The sequence below is a fragment of the Rissa tridactyla genome, chromosome 11 (genome assembly GCF_028500815.1).
Source record: "Rissa tridactyla isolate bRisTri1 chromosome 11, bRisTri1.patW.cur.20221130, whole genome shotgun sequence".
In the NCBI taxonomy this organism is placed as follows: Eukaryota; Metazoa; Chordata; class Aves; order Charadriiformes; family Laridae; genus Rissa; species Rissa tridactyla.
In genome coordinates, this window is record NC_071476.1 from 1,733,477 (window position 1) to 1,747,173 (window position 13,697).

The window sequence follows — 13,697 nt, forward strand, 5'->3', positions numbered from 1 at the left end:
TGATTATGCTTACACACTTTTCCCTGTTTCTGGTAATATTCCAAATGAATGCAGCTTTGCCACATGGTTATCGGTTCCTAAGATGGCTTCTGAAGTTTGTAATTTTACCGTTCTGCCTTGCAGTTGACAAGTTACCTGGGACTACATTAGCTTAGAGCCGGCCCCTGAAGATAGGTTGTATTTGCCCATGACATTACCATTAAAGCAGATTTCCCAGGAATTCAATTCAAAGGCCTCAGCCATACTCCATACATGTATGCTTTTGCAGCACTCCCATGTGTATATTTTGTTTGCTTGTGTGCTGTCTACAAAGCACATGTGGAATCCGTAAGCATAACAAGCAGGATCATTAACTGAAAAATTAATCATGCTCATGCAAATCGTGTGAATTTGCACTATTAGGTTTACCAGAACTCAACACAGCGTCTACATAATTTAATACTTTTTTTTCAAACCTCAGTGCGGGAATCCAACAGTTCTTAGCTGGCAGCACCAAAAGTGTCATTTTTGTAAGGATATGTATAAACAAAACGAGGATGTCCAAAGCGCGTGTATAAAATTGTACTCCATGATGCATTACAAGGCACAGCTCCTTAGCATACACCCTTGTGCCAAAAAGAAAAAAATTCTACAGGGCATCAACTGCAATACATACAACTTAATATAAAAAACACCTTTTAAGAGATATGCTAAAAAAAAAAAAATCACAGTAACACTCCACAAATAGAAATACCTCTATTTTAGTGGGATGAGTCTCTCGAATTTTTTAAGCTGACCTAGCTATTGCCTCATGGGTTTGCCACATTCTTTATTAAGAAAGTAACTTTTCTTAAAAGCAGATATTTTGCATGTACTTGAATGAAAGTTCAGAATTTTCACCTGCCTAATGTATTGAACAACACAGAGGGACGGTGTCTCAAAAGCCGGGAGTGAAAACAAAAAGTTGGGTCATTTAATGCAGCTCCTCAGGACAGCAAGGAAGCCCATCTTTGAAGTGTCATCACGAAATTCAGATCTCCAGGACCAAAAAGAGCAGAAGCTTAGCACAGCACAGGAAGGGAGCAGGAGACAGCCCAAGTACTACCAACGTAAAGAAAATACTCTACACAGAACACTACCTTGAACTGCCATTTCCACGAACTCAAAGGCATTCAAACGATATCTAGTCTTAAATGTATATCACACTATCTTCAGCCATCATATTCCATTCAAAGAACCTTAACAGAACATTAAAAACCCCTTTTCTTAACATCCGTCATAGGGAGACATACAGTAGCTCTTGAAGCACGCAGAGGAAAAGCACGCAGCAATTTACAAGAAACAAATACAAATAACGTAGTCTCTGGAAATTATGGGCATGAAAGAAAGAAAAAAAGATTCCAACTTGCAAAGTAAAATTCATTCTAACGCAATCACTGGTGAAAGTCACTGGGATAAATGGGAAAATATTAACATAAGCATTCTCAAAATTCAAAATAAAAATTTGGCTTTAAAATAATGTTATTGGTTGCTTTTTCTTACAGTTTTCCCCATAAAATGACAAATGCAATAAAACGCAATCTCCTACCCACACCAAAATAATGGTTGGCTCAGCTCTATTTTTGGTGCAAATATTTCTCTGTTGAGGCAGCTTGCTCATGTCCTCATCGGAGCCTTGGAACCATTTTCTGGCTTTACTCCACATTCACTGTGTCACCATCAGTAAATCACATAATCCTTACACCGCAAATTAACATCTGTAAAATTGGAAAAGCCATTTGTATTTTAAAAAGTTGTTGTGAAACTCAGTTAGTTAAACCACTAATTATTTTGTTTAAAGTTATTGGAATTAAAGATGTTTACAGCTACATCTGATTTTTGTAATCAGTAGGCCTCAGCTACACAGATCAGTAACGATCTCGTGCATTTTAGTCCAATCTGAGCTAAGCAAAGTGAATGTAGCAGAGAGAAAGTTCTAGCAGATTCCCATGGGAGTGGAAAGAAGATTTTGCACTTGGAAGAAAGGAAATCCAAATCCTCATTTGCCCTTACTCCATAACAAACCCCACCCAGGTTCTACATCTTCCGAAGCACACCCTGCCTGTATGACACAACCATCTAGTAAAAGATTATACTGTAACTCTGACAATACAAAGACAGACAAAAGTTTCAAATTACTGTCGGAATTACCTGGATTTACTGTCACTGATAGGTTTAAATCCCCAGGGGATAGCTTGTATCATTAACAGAGAAGGTGAGGAAGGTAAAACAGAGGTAATTACTAGGTACTTCAGAATAACCCGAACTAGAATTCCCTGAAGCACCTTTGTTTGCCTGACATAACTCACAGGCGAATGCTTCAGATAAAGAGAGATACACGTACTTTCTTCTGCTCTCCTTGGCAAACTCTGCGTTCCTGCAGACGCATGGAAGGAAGCAGTCACTGGCCACCCCTGAGCATCACTACTGCTGATGCAGAGAGCCCTCCAGCAGCAAGTCAGGGTGTCCCTTGCACACACGCTCAGTCTCATCAGCGGTGGGAAATCCACCCAGAATCTGTCTGTTACCTCCAAGTGAGTTCCATTTCCTGATGTGAACAGAAAGTCAATCAGGAGAAGTCATTAGACCCCTAAACCATACAACTTACCTCAAAGAGACTTGTCTCTCTGCCTTGCCACTATGATTAACAAATAGGGACAAACTCATCCGTGGGCAATCTAGAGCAGGGCTCTCACTGAGGTGCTCTGAATTACCTTCTCGGAGAGCTTGCTTCTCCACCATTTGTAGGGAGCGCAGTCTCCTGACAGGTACCATAACCTGAGATCCTCTTCAGAAAAATAATAACAAACCAAACCTGCTTAATTTTCGTGCCGGTGGCCCTTGGGTACGTGTGGAAGAGGGTGGGTTGAGGGGCAGCTTGTGATGACTGCAGGGTCCTTGCCAAGCCCAGCTGAGTCATAATCTTCAAGGAGGGAAAAAAAGGCTTTTTCCCTTTTGTGTCCAGACATGTGCAGGTCCTGGCATCTCTGCAGGCTCACAATAGAAGACCTATCTTATTCATGCTGCAAAAGATCTGGAACCTGACACTACGCTTGGGCACTCAGTCCTAACCGGCAGGATTTGTCTCTGACACTCTCCTTTTCAAGACAAGTGTCAGCAGGTGATGAACTTTGTATTCTTTCACTCCTGCAGCTTCAGAGCCTGGATCTCTGTTTCTGCAGAATTTATGAATGGTAAATGTCAAGCCCTTTGTTTTTTTCAGACCTGTAGTTCTGGTGTCAAAAAATAAAGGAAAGACGAACAATACTCTTCTTTCCTCCATCCTTTATTTCGCAAGTTCTTACACCAAAGAAATAGGGCTGTATGGCTTGGTGTACAGTAAGCACAAATAATAATATGCAGCAGAGAAGACTCCAACATATCGCTGCGGCATCCTCCTGTCCAGCCCGCTGAGCTGTGTGCCTTGGCACACCTGACAGTTACACCTCTGATATTGTAACCGCACACCTTGCAGGGCTCGATTGTATTAGGTAACTATTGCTAACTTTTACTGGGATTTTAGTGTTTTGGTTAATTAGTTCCACCTCATGAGACAAAGGTCTCATAATTACACTTTGCAGGATGTTCATTAGCTGAGCAGATTGCTTTCTCAGTTCAGGGCATCTCTAGCAAGGGCTGGGTGGTCACCGCGTAAGGATTACGGCAACAGAAGGGATGATGAAAATCGCACTGTGAGCCTGCCCCTTCAGTGCGCTAGGAGTTCGTGCTGGTCTAACACGGCTGGGCAAAGCTGAGATTTAGAGGAGTCTTGGCGAAAGCAAGGCAAATTATTTAGCATGAATGGTTTAGCCCTTACTCCTGTTCCTGAATCACTCACATCTCGTTCTGCGGATTGACTCTGATAACAACTTTATGCAAACATATTTCAACTAGAGTGGCCTGTGAACCATTTACTTTGCCTTTGCCTTTGTTGACTCTGCCTTTGATTACTGCTTATACAGTCCCAGTTCAAGAGCACTCAACTCCAAACACACACCTACTGCTCTGTTATTTCAAAGTCTAAGGAAAAACCCAAACCTGATCATCACAGGCTTTCAACAGAGCATAAGCACATCCTTAAAGGCTTGACTGATTCTGGATCACCTCATTACTGAAGTTGTACGGTGCAGGTTTTTCCTTCCCTGGTGAATTACTCACACCGAACGACTGCATGCAAGCACCCAGCGTGCCAGAGCAGCGTCTCACCTCCCTTGGGGGACCCCAGGCTCTACCCTCCTGCACGCCGGCCGGGACAAAGGCTGGCCCAAAACACCGTCCCTCTTGTCATGCAACAGGCTCTCCCCTTCCCCAGCAGCTGTGAAGCAAACACAAAAACACCTAATTTGCACGGAAGCTTGTTGGAAGAAGAACAAGAAAGGAACAGAAATACGATCAGATCACTTATTGTCTTGAACCAATGCTTCTGCTGGCACATCTACTGCTGCTCTAAGCAGCTGCCATATAGTCATTTTGTAAGCAATTTCTTTTTAAACCAGGAGGCTGAAGACCTCATAACTGAGCAGAGCCAACATAGCTCGTGTATTTTCCTGGAGACAATCAAACACCACTATCCCTAGAGCAGGGCATCACGATGGTAGAAGCAGTATCCCTTTTCCAAGCTCTCCTTAATACCCCCTCCCTAATAAAGGGTGATTCCTCAGGAAGCGCTGTACCTATTACCCACATGTTAATACCAGCTTAGGTTTCATTATGACTAATGCCATTATAGCGAATTCCAAATGAATTATTCATGATTGGCTCCTTCTTTTAATGCCTTTGGCATGTGGCATGTTTTCCACATTGCCTGCAAAATGTCTGTGGTAGGAAAATGCTCGTAGGTATCCTTGGCAGCTGGAGGCTGAAAATGTAACTGTTTTGCTCTGCATCCAATGAGGGAAGCTTAACGTTTATTTTCAGGAGAGAAAGTCTTTTGCTTCCCACAACTGGTCTACTTAAAGTCAATATAAAATTCACTGGATGGAGGCTGATACACCTATCTTGGTTCTTTAAGTGAGATATGCGGTCTTACTTTAAAATAAAAGCAAATACCATCTTCATTACTCTACAACACAAGTACTGCCAAAGAAAATGTCTCATGTTCCCTAAAACCAAACAAAAAAATAAAAAAATATCCAATACTCCTTAAAGTCACTTCATTTCTCTGGGCCTCAGACTGAAATTTCTAAAGCAAGGGAAAGGACCACATATTTCTTCATCTCTTTCTTCAGCCTATGGTGAGCTTTTCTAAGTAAGGAACCCCTTGGGAGACAGACGTGCTACTGAAGTAAATGGGACCTGAAGGACCCCACGCCACAGCACAGCCACCAGAGCAGAGATAATGAGTCACGTCGCCAGGCTGTCACTGTCTCCTCCTGTTCATAGCGCAGCACAACTCGCCACATTTTTCCACTTGTGGTTTACACGCACCACTGTTGGAGGCTTTTCCCAAGAAGGTAGATATTTTCCAGCCTGATATATAACATCTTCCAGTTTTCTCTCCCCAAAGAATTGAGCTTAAAGGAACTAGCAGTGTACCTGGCAGTTGAAGACTCACAGATTTCTTATATGCCTAAAAGGAGACTTTTTTAGCCTATCAACACCTGAAAAAATTATCTTTGTGTCTAACCTGAAGGAAAATCCCTGCTCCTCTCCCTGTGCTCCAGGATGTGCCTTCTTGTGCCACCCGGGGGACACAGCCACATACGAGAAAGGTTGGACCTGGTCATGCCAACGGCCCATCCAAGATAATATCCTGTCTTTGGAAATGGCTAGTAATGGGCATTTAGGAGAAAGCGTATAAAAAGTGATGCAAGTATGAAATTCTCCATATCTTCCCTATTTCAAGCAATTTGTGGTTTAAGGACTTCCTGAACCGTAGCCTACGTCTGCGTCATCTCATTTAATAGCCCTTTAGAGACCTTTGCTTCCATTCACTTGCTTAGTTGCTTCTTGGACTTTAGATGTCCAAAACATCCTGTGGCAATGAGGTCCACAATTTAATTATGCATTGTGCGAAAAAAGTAGATTTTGGTTGTTTACAGCCCGTTGCGCAATCGTTTCATTTGGTACTGTTTAGTGTTATGAGAAGTAGCTAATAACCATTCCCAACAAACGTATCTCCATGTCACCGCTTATTTTAGACTGGCAATGGACAGACAATACTGGAAAGTACTGAAATTGCAAATTGCGAACAAATGTGCAAAGGTTTGCAAGAAAAATCAGACTTAGAGGGGAAGGGAAGTTGCTTTGCATATTTATATGATAAATACATAAATGAACTATTGATATTTTCAGGCATATTTCTTAAAGCTGTACGAATGTGAGAAAATACTATCAACTCATTATATTTTGTGCTGTGACCGTGTCTTAGGAACACAGAAAAAAGTTGCTTCTGTCTTCAATACTATTTTCATTGAAACAAACATAATTATAATACAAGACATTCATATTGTACAAGCGGTAATATTTGAAATCATGTTAACTAAAGTTAAAGTGAAGTTTCCTTCCTAACGGTTAAAACATTCTCAGTTGCTTTTCCGTACTGAAACCACCATACTGAAGTATTCATACTATTCCCTTGCTGTATCACGGCAATGTTATCTAAATAAAAAGGCAACAGTGAAAAAGTTTTTAAGAGAGACCCACTGTATGATTACTAGCTGTTGGTACTTGATGTAAAATATCTAAGTTACAAAAGCACTTTGGCATGTTTTTGGACAAGCCTTATCAATAGCTGTAATGAGAAATGACTAACAAAGGACTTTCTGTACAAACAGCAAATGAGATGCTTGCAGACAGAAGGGAATTTATTCTGAAGGAAAAAGAATGAAGCCTAGTGTTCTCATTCACTGGCCCTTCACCTAAAGTTGTTTTATTGTTGTTCGTGTGTGTCTTAAGTACCATGAAGAACAGCATACGCTATTACAAGGATGTCTTATTTCATCTGACTTTTGTTCCCCCTAACCAAGCGCCATTGTCATTATCTGATGGCAAAAGTAAACTAGCGATAAAATCCTAGCATTCATTTTCTTAAATAGTCTCTAGAAAAGCCTCCTTGCCACATAAGTCAAAGCTGGAGACGTAACATTGTCAGGACATGTTTAGTTTCCAAAACAGTAACCGTAGTAAATGAATACATAGGTAAAACTAATTTCATCACTTAATTGTAATTTAGAAATGCAGAAATCTGTTTTTCACTTTTTAAAAAGTCTGCTTTAGACAAGGTCAGAAAAAGTAGTTAAGACTGATGTCAGAACTGGAGCAGCGATCACTGGGCAGCGACAGCTTGTTTACCTGGAAGTAACGAGACCGAACCCAACTCACTGCTAAAGTGCTGCTTGTACCAGGCGCGAGCCTGCCCTGGCCTGTTACGGAGACACACATCAGAGCAAAGGGCCTCCAAAAACTCACCTCACATACTGCAAAAGCACAGGAGAAAGAATCCTGGAGCATTTTGATTCCAAGTGGATTAACACACCCTGAAAGATTCCCAGGAACTGGACCTGGCACTACGGGTCTGCTTTGTCATAGCAGCTCAGCTGAAGTCCCTGCGCTGGCCCTCAGAGGTGTCTGTGCACGGGACACCCAGGGCTGAGCTCAGCCTTGCTCCTGCTCTCTCCCCACTGGCCCTGGAAGAGACCTCCTCTGCCTAAACATGCAGTATTCAGTCCAGAGGACCTCAGGCGATCTGCCCTCTCTCAGCGACTAAATAATTTTGGTGGCCTGCACAGACAGTGGTAGGAAGCAATGGACGGTACCATAACGTTATCAAGTTGCTTCTTGCTTTCACTTCTGTGGGAAAAAGAAATACGCAAGAACCAGCAAAGACCCTGCTAAGTCCACGCTCAAAGAGAGACGAGAAACCAATTAGCAGGCTGGCCCAGTACCTGTAAAGTTGCTGCCCACACCATGAAATGTTATAAAAAAAAAAAGAACACAAAAGAAAAAAAATAATCAAATCAATGAAGAACAGTCCACGCCAAACAATAAGCCTGCAGGTGGTTGCAAGGTGCAAATTCAATACGAATAGCGGCACTTTTAGAAAACCAGCTCCGACTGAGTTGAAACCGAGCAGAACAGAAATTCAGAAGCAAGTGAGGATGCATTTTCAAAACACGTCAGGATTTATTCTGTTCCTAAAAGAACCAGACAGTCAATCCACCCTGTTGGCAGGTGCATGATAGTAGGTGATCCCTTGCAACAACCTCTGTAACTATTCTCATTAGGTGATTCTCCAGATGGGGATAGCGGGAAAGTGAGCGGGGGCAGAGGACAGAGCTGGAGAGCCCATTTGCCTGGCTTGCACTGTAACCGATCATGCAAAACCAACGACCACTCAGACAGAATTTCTTGAGGGGGGATGACACACAGCATTGGTTCAAGTGCCCCTGTAGACACCGGCTTCTGCAACGCATCTTTGGAATTATGGGTACCTCCTTTTGGGGTGGGAGGAAGGTGCCGGTAGGTTCTGCTGCATTTGGGCAGTGACTTCGGCTCAAGTAGGAAATGAGGTGACCCAGCTTAAGGACGGTAGGCACATTTCTCAAAGAATTTCTAATCAGGAGTTCAAAGTGTTGCTGTCTTCTAATTAACTCCACCCTCCTCTTCCCTGAAAATTTAGTTTTCTGCAAAAGAAGTTTCTAAGGAAAAAATAAAAGCAGCTCTTTTGGATTAATTAAAATATTTCATTTCTGTTTCAGTCAATTTCCAATTTGCTCCCACAAAATGCTAAGCAATTTAAGAGAAAATTTGTTTCAGATTAAGAAATAGGGTTTGGTTTTTTGCATTTTTTGTGTCAATAAATCAATTTTAACATTGTTGGAATTTCTCCACCCTGTTTTCCCCCCAAAAAAGTTAACTCACTTCCAGAAGGTGCAGCAGCACTGAGACACGCAGAGCCCAACAGCTGGTGGAATGTGGTTTCTTTACCGTTTCTCTAGCCAGCTCTCATCATCCCTAGCAGGATGACTTGGTCACATCTGCTGACCTCCTAAAACAGTGTGGCTGCTGTGAGTAATTCTGGTTTTTCCCACGCAGTGAATAATCCCTACAAAGCGTCACCATTCCAAAGCCTGTCGGTTACCACCTACCAACCTTGGAGGGAGGAGAAGTGTAGAATAAGGCTGGTTTGTGTTTTCAAACAATGGAAAAAACCAGCTATGCTAAGTAGCAAAAAAACCCCCCATCTTCCACGCTGACCCTGCAGAGCAGACTGTGCTGCACGTTCCCGAGTGCTGGATCCCTGGAGACCAGAAAATTCATCCTTATTTATTTATTTAAATTAAAAATCCTAGCCATGACCTCAGAGCTATATGTTTATTATCAGCTCCAATGCACTTGTCACGGCTTCAGCTGGAATGGAAGCCGGGGAGGATTAAAAAATAATAATAATCCAAGAAATTTCTCCATTTCAGATGTCATTGTTTTTTGTTCCTAATTAGAATACAGTTTGTCTTTCAGATTCCAAAGCTTTTGGATTAGTGGTTTTAAGCATGATGTCATTTTCCTGTCTATATGACCACAGCATAGCCTTACTTCGAGTGTTTGGTAACAACAGAAAAATAACTGTGGAAACCTATATGCAATTCTGCAGGATCTGAATTAGTGCCACACCATCACCAGTCACAGCCCGAGAGCAGACAGGCAGGACCTCTGCAAGGTCTGTTCACGTGTCTGTTCACTCTGATCCTTTCCAGAAAGCGAGGTTTGGCCAAAAGAACCCCGCGAGTCCTACTCAGAGGCTTAGGCTGTTACCTGTTTCAACGGCCCGTGTTTTATGTGCATACGTAAAGTGAGGATAGTTTGTCTTTTAAAACAAAACAGGCAGAAAAAGAATTAGTGGACCAGATTTATTCCACTTGTAACTACATTATGTTATTCCAGAGCCAAATTTCATCCACATGTGAATTGCAACCCTTCAGTGACTCAAAAATATGAGCCATTTCTGGTTTGCTATCTCCCTTTCTCCCCTAAATGCACTTCTGCTCCCCTTGCAGAGCAAACAGGACCACTGGTATGTGGCATCTGTATCAGAATTAGCATTGCTGAAGTTCTCAGTGTCCTTAGTGATCTGATCCAAATCATTGAGGACAGTTATTCAAATTATTTAAGGAGAGTTCTCATCCTTCAGTCTCACTCTCACCTTAGAGCCTTAGCACAAGAGAACACGGTGAACACCAAACTGGGATGAGAAGACAAAGGATAATACAATAGTAAAAAGGTAATTTGGCTACAACAGCAAGCCAGCAGCTCATCAAGCCTGTTGTAAACTGCACGGGGATAATATGGGTTTGGGTTTTCCAAGGGTTTGAGTGGTTTTGCATATCTCATTACAGATGGGTTTGCTGCTTGTATCAGCAACTGGCTTGGTGTCGGTGGCTCTCTAGATGCGTGGTTTTCTTATGGAGAGATTTCAATGAGCCTGTCAGACTACGCTGTGCTTTTGGACCATCCACTGTCAGATGCGCTCAATAAAAACCCACCCTTAGCTGTCTCTGCTGATCCTGAGCAGGTGGCTTTGGAGCACAAAGGTCTTCTCTTGCATGTTCAGGGCTGCACTGAAAAAAGCCACCTGGGGAGGAGCACTGGGACGTTGCAGCCTGCCGGGGCAGTCACAACTTATCTCCCCTTAGCTCCACTGAACACAGCGCTCGATGGACACCGGGTGAGAAAACAGGCAGGCCAGGGCACCAGAAACATGACACCTCCCTATCCCTGCCTCCTCCTTCCCAGAAACCAAGGCACACATGCACACTACATGTATAACAACTCAGTTAGTATTTGAAGAGCATCCCAAAAAGCCATCTCGACGACCCTCCCTTGAGTCTCTATGCCAAACCCATTCATACTGGAGTGATAATAGTTGACAGGAATCAGTTTAGTTTGGCTGAAAAGGAGGCATCTTAAGGAAAAAATATGGTTTCAGAGGCCCACCCAAAAATGCAAAGGCTGGACTCTGTCTGAGAGCAGAACTTGGCCTCCTGTCTCCACTCCCACAAAAAATGCTTGTAAATGTTATGCTCTTTGGGCTGCATTTTTTTTCGCCTGCATTAAAAAACGAGTGAATTTAGTGCTTATAAAACCAAGGGGCTGATAGCAACTGGCTAGAACCAGATGTTAGGAAGACTGGAGCGTATCGTACAAACAGATCGTGCGCATATAACTATTCAGAAGTATGTAGCTGCATTACTTATTCTCAGTCAGGTTACTGAACAGATTGATTTCTGAGGCAATATAAAAACATTATGCCCAGACCTCAGGGGCTGGGAAGGGGGGGAAAGGTAGAGATGTCTGTAGCTATCCACATCTACAGATTGGGAGAGACGAAATATATTCCCTCTCCCCCATCCTTTGCAGCTCTGTCCTTCCCTGCTGTCCCAACCAGCAGCGTGTGGCGAGCCCAGCAGGGACAGATGTGCCGCTCAGTTACGTCTGGAACCCAGCAAGTTGCTCAGCCTTTGGAGGAGAACGAGTGTCCCAGCATGAGGGACAAGATGACCTCCAAGGAGGCCCAGACCCACATTCTCCTGATGTGGAGACACATGGACCACTTTAGCCACCACCATTCAGATTGCACACACATCCAAACACTTTTAGGAGGACTTTTTACCAAAAATACGTGCCTGAAGAGCCAGCATCCCTTTTGGTGCCATCTGCCAGGAAGCCCTATGGAAAGACAAGCCTGTGTAGCTGGCTCCCTTAAGGAATTTGAGCTGTTAGTTTTAACGGCTTGAAGGGGGTTTCTTGAACAAAAACTGGATCAGTTTTATTGACTTAGAGTGAAATGTTTCAGTTTATAGCTGTTGCTCCTTGAGATTTCTGTTAAAAGACTTAAAGAACCTTAAAGTCTCCTCCTCCGATCCCACGTCCCCAGCTCCATTCAGTGCATCCCCAGTTGGCTTTAATCAAACACCAAGGCCTCCCAGAGCTGAGTTTTGCCCTTTCAGGCTCCCCCTAACACCACCACCTTCTTTGTTGCACAAATTTCCAGAGCATTTAGCTACCAGCAGCGCCTTGTACTGTGTTGGTGCTAATGAAGACCTTCCTGAGACTTTTTCCGCCACACAGCCCTCCTCACTGCCAGCCAGTCTCTAACCGACCATCAAGCAACAACTCAAAACCCAACACAGCCACAACTCAGCTTCCTGTTGGAGTCAATTTTTCCTTTGATTTCCATTTCACAGACTTTGAGACTAGAAAGAGCAATTGCATCCCTCACTCAAGGTTTCGTACCCCACAGGGCCCACACCCCACCCCATGGTATGCCACCAGCAGTGCGATGTCCACCACTGCTGGGTTGTGATTGCAACAGGAGACTGAGTGCCAGCAACATGTTAAGTCCTAGTCAGGGCAGGGATTCAGTGGGTGAGACCTCCTTAGGAGATCCTACCCTAAGAACTATACTGCATGCTGCACCCCTAATGACATCAAGCCTGGTAACGTCATCCAGGAGACAATTCCTTCCCAGCTAGATCCAGCAATCACTGCAGTCTGTGCAGAACCTCAGAGTTTCTGCTCCCACTACATAGTAGTAGTAGCACACCAGCAGACACCCTTCCCGAGTGCCACCCCTCCCTCCCTCAGGTCCGTACTCAGGACACCATCACAGTCTTTGTCTTCTTTTTCAGGCCATGACCACATGCCACAGGGACTTCTGCTACTTCATGAGGCTTCTCCTAAATTCACTTTCAGACACATACCACTCACCTTATTTATCTGCTTTGTCCAAATCGCAGAAAGACCGAGATCTACGAGCTTCTTTAGCCATCTATACAGCACAAACTGGGATCACAGGTTGCGATCATTAGGTAGAGCCTGGGATGAGAGAAGACGGGAAGTTAACAGTAATATTGATGACTCTGGTGGTGGGTGCAATTTTAATCCAGTGACTCAAACTCAGCAAGCAGAAAAGTTGCAATATATTAAACTGTGAAGAGTTTACAAGAGCTGAACATCTAAAATATAGCTCTGAGAAATTACCCCTTAAAGCAGGCAAGCAAGAGCATCTCAGACAGAACCGGAGAATATTGTTTTCACAGGAAACACTCTGTGGGTGTGTTATAAGCTCTGTTCTTTGGCCTGTCACCACATTATTTCTGCACTTCTTGTATTTCTCTCTCTTTTCTCATACTCAAGCACTGTCCTGTGATATAGCAGAAGTGCATTTACAGCTAAAATTACAAAAGTGGTCCATTATGCTTTTTAAGGTAGTAAAAAGGCTGCAGTTTGTCACAGCTGTCTAGAGCCCCGAACGCCTACAACTGGCAGAGCCGTGATCCCTTTTCCTCTCCCCCGCCCAGGCTGAATCTGGGTATGTGTGCACACAGATTAAAGCTATGTACAAACAGCTCTTTTAATGTGCTCTCTGAGAAAAAAAAAAATAAAATATGGTGCTTTAGTGAGGCAAGAGGTCAGAGCATTCCTAAGCACTTATTTCAGAACAGCTCTGCTTCGGCTGCCGCTTCCTGGCTTCCCACAGCAGCCACACCAGCTTTCCTGTCTCACGGGGCAGGGGGAGCGTGGTGCATCGTCTCAAAGGGGCTCTTTCCAGAGGTGAAAACTCTCAGCGTGCCCACCAGGAAAGCTGCAAAGAGATGGGAGAGGAGTGGCAGACCCTCATGGTAGAGCCAACCATTACACGGCCAAGCTCAGAATCCCAGAAAGACCCAACCCCATGTTTC

The 13,697-nt window shown here is 43.6% G+C and overlaps 1 long non-coding RNA gene across 1 annotated transcript in view; it reads right to left on the reverse strand.

Annotated features, from left to right (window-relative positions):
- The window catches only part of LOC128916208 (uncharacterized), a 93,150-nt gene extending 79,829 nt beyond the window's left edge, over positions 1-13,321 (reverse strand). Inside the window, exons 1-2 of the long non-coding RNA XR_008468876.1 lie at positions 12,997-13,321; positions 12,724-12,831 (exon numbers count right to left, since the gene is read on the reverse strand). This is a non-coding gene — a long non-coding RNA (uncharacterized LOC128916208). The remainder of the gene's footprint in view (positions 1-12,723; positions 12,832-12,996) is intronic.
- Positions 13,322-13,697: the final 376 nt, after the last annotated feature.